The 7,611-nt window shown below is 33.4% G+C and overlaps 1 long non-coding RNA gene and 1 other non-coding gene across 2 annotated transcripts; one reads left to right on the top strand and one right to left on the bottom strand.

Moving 5' to 3' along the window:
* Positions 1-215: 215 nt before the first annotated feature.
* Positions 216-322, bottom strand: LOC148803557 (small nucleolar RNA R71). Its single transcript, XR_016081732.1, has one exon. It is a non-coding gene; the product is annotated as a small nucleolar RNA R71 (small nucleolar RNA).
* A 312-nt stretch (positions 323-634) lies between these two features.
* LOC109114150 (uncharacterized) lies at positions 635-4,185 on the top strand. Its single transcript, XR_016081247.1, has 4 exons — positions 635-2,404; positions 2,569-2,630; positions 3,445-3,550; positions 3,678-4,185. It is a non-coding gene; the product is annotated as an uncharacterized LOC109114150 (long non-coding RNA).
* The last annotated feature ends 3,426 nt before the right edge of the window (positions 4,186-7,611 follow it).

The raw sequence follows: 7,611 nt of genomic DNA, 5'->3' as shown, positions 1-7,611 counted from the left end.
GAGGACCCATACAAGCACATAAATGAGTTTCTGGAAATATGTTCAATTGTAAGGATTTAAATTTTCAATGATGATGCGCTTAGATTGACTCTTTCCCCTTCTCCTTGAAGGATAAGGCCAAGCATTGGTTAAGGACTATAGGGAGACCCATTAGGACTTGGGCAGAAATGCAACAAGAATTCCTTAGGAAGTTCTATCCTATAGGCAGAACCAATACCATGAGGAGAGCTATCACGGGATTCACCCAAACACCGAGTGAAGAAATTCATGAGGCTTGGGAGAGGATAAAAGAGTTAATGAGAAAATATCCACACCATGGCCTGTCCCAGTGGCAAATTGTCTAGGCCTTCAATGAACCTAAAATCAAGGTAGTCAGATATGTCCACCCCTACTAACTAAGTTGTGTAACCCTTATTACTTTATTGGTAAAAATATTAAAAATAAACAAACGAAAATAACATACCGGTGGTGGAGAGATTCTAACAAATCTAATAACATACGAGTGGTGGAGAGCTTCGGCGGAGGATAGTGGCAGAGATCTTTGGTCGTGGAGACCTTCAACGGTAAGTTTGGAGGGTGCTGTGAAGCAGGGTATAAGAAATGAACAGTGGACCGACCCCCTCCATGGGAAAATGTTGTTGACGATAATTTGGGGTGTGCACAGGGCCAGTCTACGATATAGTGTGGACTGGTCCCGTCCACGACCAACCAAACAGGAGTTCATCTTGTAATTTGGCTCAAGTGACAATTTGATCCCCATACTTTAAAATGCTACAATCCAATACTCAAACTTTGAACTTGTAACAATTCGTCGCTTCTGGTCTGCTTTTTTGGATGTTACATCCGTGGAAACTCCATCCCAATTCTCAGATGACAACTTCCGTTGTTTCTTTTCCTTCAACTATCTCTCTCAAACTGCAAGAAAATAACAGTTTAGAAGAAGACAACTTCTCCTCTGCTTTGCCTTTTCTGCAACATATCCCCTTCAACAATTTGAAATTGAAGGAGAAAAGCAAAAGAACCCGTCAAAAGTTTTACGAGAAAAAACCAAAATAAGAGTACCATTAACATCCTATGCCCGATCTGTTGCTCTGCCGATTTCTTACAATGCAGTAGCCCTTTGAGTTGTAGAGCTTTGAGAATCTGCTTCAGCGTCTCCAGATCCTGGGCTGGTTCATCGATTCCCCACATCTTCAACCGTTTCTCGATCTCTCCATATAGAGAGCCCGCCTACTTTGGCTCCGGAAATAAATCTTGCGCATCAAAACAACTCTTATGTTGCTGGGGCGCTTTCCATGTGGATGCAGATTGGCATCCGCTCGGAGATTTCGATTGCTCGTGTTTCGGTTTTCTGACGCAGAAGTCCATTAAATCTGGTGTACTAACGTTTGATTTGTTATCTTGCCGAGCAGCATTATCTCTTGTCGCATTTCTTATGACGTTGCTTCCGAAATTCGTTTGGCAAGGCTGCTTCATCTGGAAGTTGTTTCCGTCTACAAAATGATACTGAAGCAGATCTCTTGACACCCTGGACTCTAAAGCAGATCTCCTTAGCTTAGGCTGGTCAGCTTTCTTGAGAGGTTCACGGTTGGAGTCCGGTAGCACCTCGAGGCCCATAAGCTATGCGATGATGCTGGGCGAACGGTGCTGCTTATCATTACCATCGGCAGACGCCGCTTCTCTAGAGTTTACGCTACATTGAGTCGCAGCGAAAATTGATGCATTCATTCGGATCTCCTTCGGATATAGGTTTCCCTTTCCATCAACAGTATCTCTGCTATCCAGAGAAAGCCTCGGTGCTTCTTTGAACTTCCACGAGGATTGTAAACCTTCCTTGAAATTGAACACTGCAAGAGGAAGAGGTGTTTTCACCAGATGAAATTTCCGGCACTGGAGAACGGATTTCCGGCGTGGAATGCTTCACATTTTCTGGAGATGACCGCACATAAGATTGTTTTTGTTGTTATTGTTGTTATTGCAGGTCGCTAGGGCACGCTGGAGATCCCAGGGACTTCGACTGCATTGTAGAATCGACTGCCTGAATTTTGAATAAAATGTACCAAAACAATTAAGGCCTGTTTGGTTCGAGGGAATAGGAGTATGAAATGGGAATCGGAATAGTTCATTCCCATTCTGGATGTTTGATTAAACGGAACGGGAATCCCATTCGCTAGGGCACGCAGAATGGGATTCCCCATATGGGGGAATGACCATTCCCGATCTCACTCCAAGGAATGCCATTCCCATTCCGGGTATTATCTTTTTTTGACAAAAATACCCCCATCGTTTCCAACCCTAATCGCCCAGAGGAAGAAGCGTCCATTCTTCTTCGGTTCTTGCCCTTCTCCTTCTTCCAATCAGTCAATCCAGGATACTCGTCGTTGCCGAACCGCCCTTCGACGAGGTAAGATTGCCTCCGATCCATTCTTCTTCGGTTCTTCCCCTCCTCATTCTTCTTCCAAATCAACTGCATGCAGGATCTTCTTCTTCTCTTTTTCTTCTTCTTCTTCCCTCCTGCTTCCTCTCCTTTTTTTTAATCGATTATAACATGATTTTTATTTTTTGCAGATCCGCCCCCTGCTCTAATTCGGGAGCTGCCATTAACGAGTTCTTCAAACCAGTCAATCCAGGTTTTGCTCTTCAAACCAAGCTCTATTTTACAATTTAGAAATCAGTTCAGTAGATACTCAAACTAGATTGGATAATCGATTTGATCTCGTTAGGTATTGTTATTGAGATTGTAGGAATGGGTGCAATGTGATGAAATCTTGTTGAGATTTATGCTGCGCCGTTGTATTATTTTTTCTTCATTGGTTATCATGAAAAGTTTAATTTCAAACTACTCTTATTTTTTTTCTTTATTGTTGAGATTTATGCCACGCCGTTGTATTCAAACCAAGCTCTTTCTCCCCCCTTGTTCCTTGGAACAGCTAACTTTCAGACTAAACCCAAATTCTCACACATGTTGGCCCAAGATTTTATCATCGAACCAATCAATGGCCCCTCTTTTTCTTTTTATGAATATCAGTGGCCCCTCTTTATTTGTAGTTGAACCATAAAATTTCTGTAATTTTCTTCAAAATTGTTGTAGTTTCTACATTTTCTTGCAACTTTTGCAATTTCTGCAACATTCATGATATTTTCACGCATTTTTCTGAATTTTTCTGCAAAATTATTGTAATTTCTGCCATTTTCCGATTTTCATGCAATGTTCTGCAATTTTCTGCATTTTCTACAATTTCTGTAAAATTTCGGGTATTTTCATGCATTTTTCTGCAATTTCTTGCAAAATTTATACTTTTTTTTGCAATTTCTGCAAATTTTGAGTATTTTCATGCATTTTTCTAAATTTTCTACAAAATTATTGTAATTTTTGCATTTTCCTGAAAAACTTCTGCATTTTTTTGGTATTTTCATGCATTTTCATCTTTTTTATTTTATTAGGGGCAAAATTATAAATCATGGTTGATTCTGATTCCAACCTCTTCATGAACCAAGCAACATCAATTGAAATCCTATTCCAATTCCGATTCTTGTCTAAACCAAACAGGTATGAAAAATAGACCATTCCAATTCCAATTCCAAAGGATTTCTATTCCGATTCCGATTCGAATTCTGATTATGAACCAAACAGACCCTCAATCTTTTTCCATCTATTAATTTTGTCATTGGTGCAGGGAATAAATGAAGTGAGAAATGGAAGACAGAGAGAAAGAATGGTAAGGAATCTGACATGGGAGGGAGGCATTTCCGGGCGAGTAGCTGATGACGATCAAAGAAATGAAGGAATCCAAATGTCGTATATACGTAAAACAAAGTTAATTGTGAGCTAAAGCAGAAGAACCCATTCGTGGACATTTACGTCTTTTTATGTGAATTAATGTCAGGTAACCAATTGTCGCAAATTAAAAGTTCAAATATTGAATTATCACATTTTAAAATTTAAAGATAAAATTGTCACTCCAACCAAATATAAGATACTGATGGAAAATTTTCCCATAGAAATAAGATGATGGACCTTTTAGTGTGACAATGGCCAAGTTGGTTTCAAGTGACGGATAATAGATCTTTCTCCAAAGCTTGTACAATTTATCTATTTAAATTTAACACTTCATATTATAGAATTTGCATTTCCACTTTTCACTTCATCTTATTGCTTTTTATTAAGACCTATTAATGCATTAGCCATTATATTATTTCTCATTAAATTCTGTATTTAAAAACATTTATATTTTTCAGTATTGAAGTCTACTAATTTTCAATAAATTAATAAATAAATAAATAAAATACACCTATTAAAAGTACAAATGGTGTTTCAGATTTCTTAGTTATTTTGACTAAAATAAATAAATATTCATACTTCCTCCCATTAAGACTATCTTTATCTATATTACAAGATTTTAAAGTCGTTATTGTCCCAGATTCTTGACCCATTCAGCCTGGAAACCGGACAACTACTCACTAGTTCCATTTTGTCCTGAACCAATTTTCTAAAGAAAAAACATTGAAAAGTAAAAGGCTGCTGATCCAGATGATCGGACCGTTTGATCTGGAAATTAGACAGTTCACCGGGTTCCATTTTGTCTTTAACCGTTATTTTCTAAAAAGAGCATTGAAAAGTAAAAAAACGCTGACCCAGATGTTTGAACCATTCAGCCGGGAAATCGGATAGGTCACCGGTTCCTTTTTATCTTGAACCGTTATTTTCTAAAAAACAATAGAATGTGAAATGCTGACCCAGGTAGCAGTTTGCGGGTCTTAACAAAAAAATAAAAAAATAAATAAAAGAAGAATGTTAAAAAACATTATTCATTGTCTTCTCTGAACAAACACAAATCAGCAATGGTGAATCCTCCATCTTTCTCTTTCACTCTCTTTTTTCTTCTCTCTCTCCTTACCTATCAGATCCAAACAAACAGCCCATTTTAACAAAAAATTAAAAAAAATAATTAAAATAAAAACAACCAAAAACCATTGAACGGGTCGAAGGGGTAAATGGTTTGACCGCCTGGGTCAATGGGTCATTGACTGATTCAACGGTTTTGGCTAGGGACTAGGTTTAGGTAAAACAGAACCGGTTGCCTAGATAGTTACCGAGTCGAAAAGTCCGATTGTTTGAGTCAACAACGGTTCAAAGTAGAAATATAACATGACTAAATTTTAATTAGTTAAAATAACGAAATTATGTAATAAATTTAAAAAATTTCTTAAAAGTAGAAAAATAATTATAATAGATTTCATAATATTCACATTAATAATAATTTAATATCTTACAAAATTAATGATGAATTATGTAATAATAGTACCAATTATAATTTTACAGATTCTTAGATTCAATAAATAATTAATACTTTAAAAATTAAAAAAAATATTATTTAAATAACTAAATAATATAGTAAATAACTAATTTTACTTATGTCAATTAATAATTATAGAAAATAACTTTCAAAAAATGACATTTATTAGTAATAATTTTACAATAATAGTGTACATTCATTATATATTTATATATATACTAAAATTAATAGTTATTTTATTTTCAGTACTTATTTATTATATTTTTGATAAATATGTTTTCAATAATTATTTGTAAATCTATTTTCGTTTTGCTATTTAAAAGTAAATTGTCAATAATTATTGGAGATTAAATAGCTATTATTTAACTATTGAAATTTAATTTATCATATTTATTGTATTTTTGTTATAAATTGATTTTTAGTAATTATGTGTTTTTTATATTTATTAGAGATTAAACTATTATTTGAGATTATACTATTTATTAACTAATTTAATATATTTTAAGTATTTATTGTAGTTTTATTAGATATCTATTGTATTTTCATTATAAATTTAATTTCAATAATGTGTATTTGTGCTATAAATTTTTAATAACTATAGGATATTAAACTATTGTTATTTATTAGAGATTTTACTATTAATTTAGCTGAAATTAAGAGTGTTCAAGGATTGGTTCAATTTAGTTGTAGGATGTTTCGCCAACCAAATTGACCTGGTTGGTGGGGAATTTGTCACCCGAAACGATTGACCATTAGTGAAAACCTATCGACTCAGGTTGTATTAGTTTGTGTCTATTTTCTATTTGTTTTGTTTGTTCAAAAGATTTAACTTAAAATTTAAATTTAATAAATTACAATGGTATTATTAAAAAATTAAATTTATGATATACAATATTTTAGAATAAGAAATATGAGAATTTCCCAATTTTCCATATTAAAAAATTATATTTAACTTATAAAATATTAATATATATCTATTGTCAAGTCGATTCAATTTTGGTTGATTTACTAATGGGCAAATCGAAACTGACCTAACTTGGTCGAGTTAGAAAATTGCTAAACTAAAACCAATCAGAAATACTAGAAAACCGACCAACTCAGGTCGAGTTTGATCGAATTGGTTATTAAAAATTTAAAATATAAAACAATTATATATTCCTATGTATTTCTATTGTTTAACTTTGGCTTAACAAAGCCCGTGCATTGCACAGGTCTCCACTAATATAAACATATAATACCATATATACATATATGTCACATATACATGGTATACATACTACATTTATATATGTCATATAGGATTATACCATATACGTAAGATATATTATTCCAAATATATAAGATATAATCTATACTAGTTTCTTATAAAAAAATACTATACTAGTTGGTACCCGTGTAATGCATGGACTTTGTTAAGCATAATTGAAGCTACGCCCTATCAGATTTTTAATTAAACTAAGCCAATCCATGTCCAACTTAAGCGCTACTTCTGAATTAATTTAATAACTTAAATTATTTTATTAATTAAGTTAAATTAATTAAAGTTGTTAAACTCTTTAAGTTGATAGATTTATTCTAATTTTATTTTTATTTATTTAGTTATTGTTAAATTTATTTTTAATTCATTATATTGAAAATATTCTAATTATTCTTACAAATTTCGTTAGTGTAATTAAATAGTTGTAGAAGAAATAATAAATATTATTTATTTCAAATTTATACGCTGGTCAAAGTAAAATTGACTATGGAAAATGATTTAAAAGTGGGTAATTGGGGAATTAACTTTGGCGGTTGGGGGCCAACAACCTTTCCTGTTCAGAGAGTTTTTGGTTTGGGCACGTTCACGGCAGTTCACCAATTTAGGGGCATGCTTTTGTTTTTACTCAAAATAAATTAGAAGGCAATTACTAATTTGTCTACTTTCATGATAACGTGCCCAACCCAAAAACTCTCTCAACAGGAAAGACTGTTGGCCCCCAACAGCCAAAGTTTTTCCGATAATTGGGTAATGATAATCCAGTCGCAACAACCAATTACTTTTAACTTTTACATGTATTACTATTCTATTCAACCCTTACCTAATTTATGAAATAAACCAAATCAAAAACTTCATCCCAGTGATTTTTTTTCCCATTTTTCTTATTATCATCGACCCACATGGCCATACTAGTTGAGTAATAATCTGGCGGTTGAATCATGTGTTTTTGTTATGGTTTTTAATGGTTTATTATGCTAACCAGTTAAGAGTTCGACTATGAATCTTTGATATAGAAAAGATATGATATCTGAAGAAATGTCTATTAGAATCATAAAT

Source organism: Nelumbo nucifera, chromosome 1 (genome assembly GCF_055504915.1).
Source record: "Nelumbo nucifera cultivar China Antique chromosome 1, China Antique-T2T, whole genome shotgun sequence".
Classification (NCBI taxonomy): Eukaryota; Viridiplantae; Streptophyta; class Magnoliopsida; order Proteales; family Nelumbonaceae; genus Nelumbo; species Nelumbo nucifera.
This window is presented reverse-complemented; position numbering and strand designations above follow the sequence as displayed.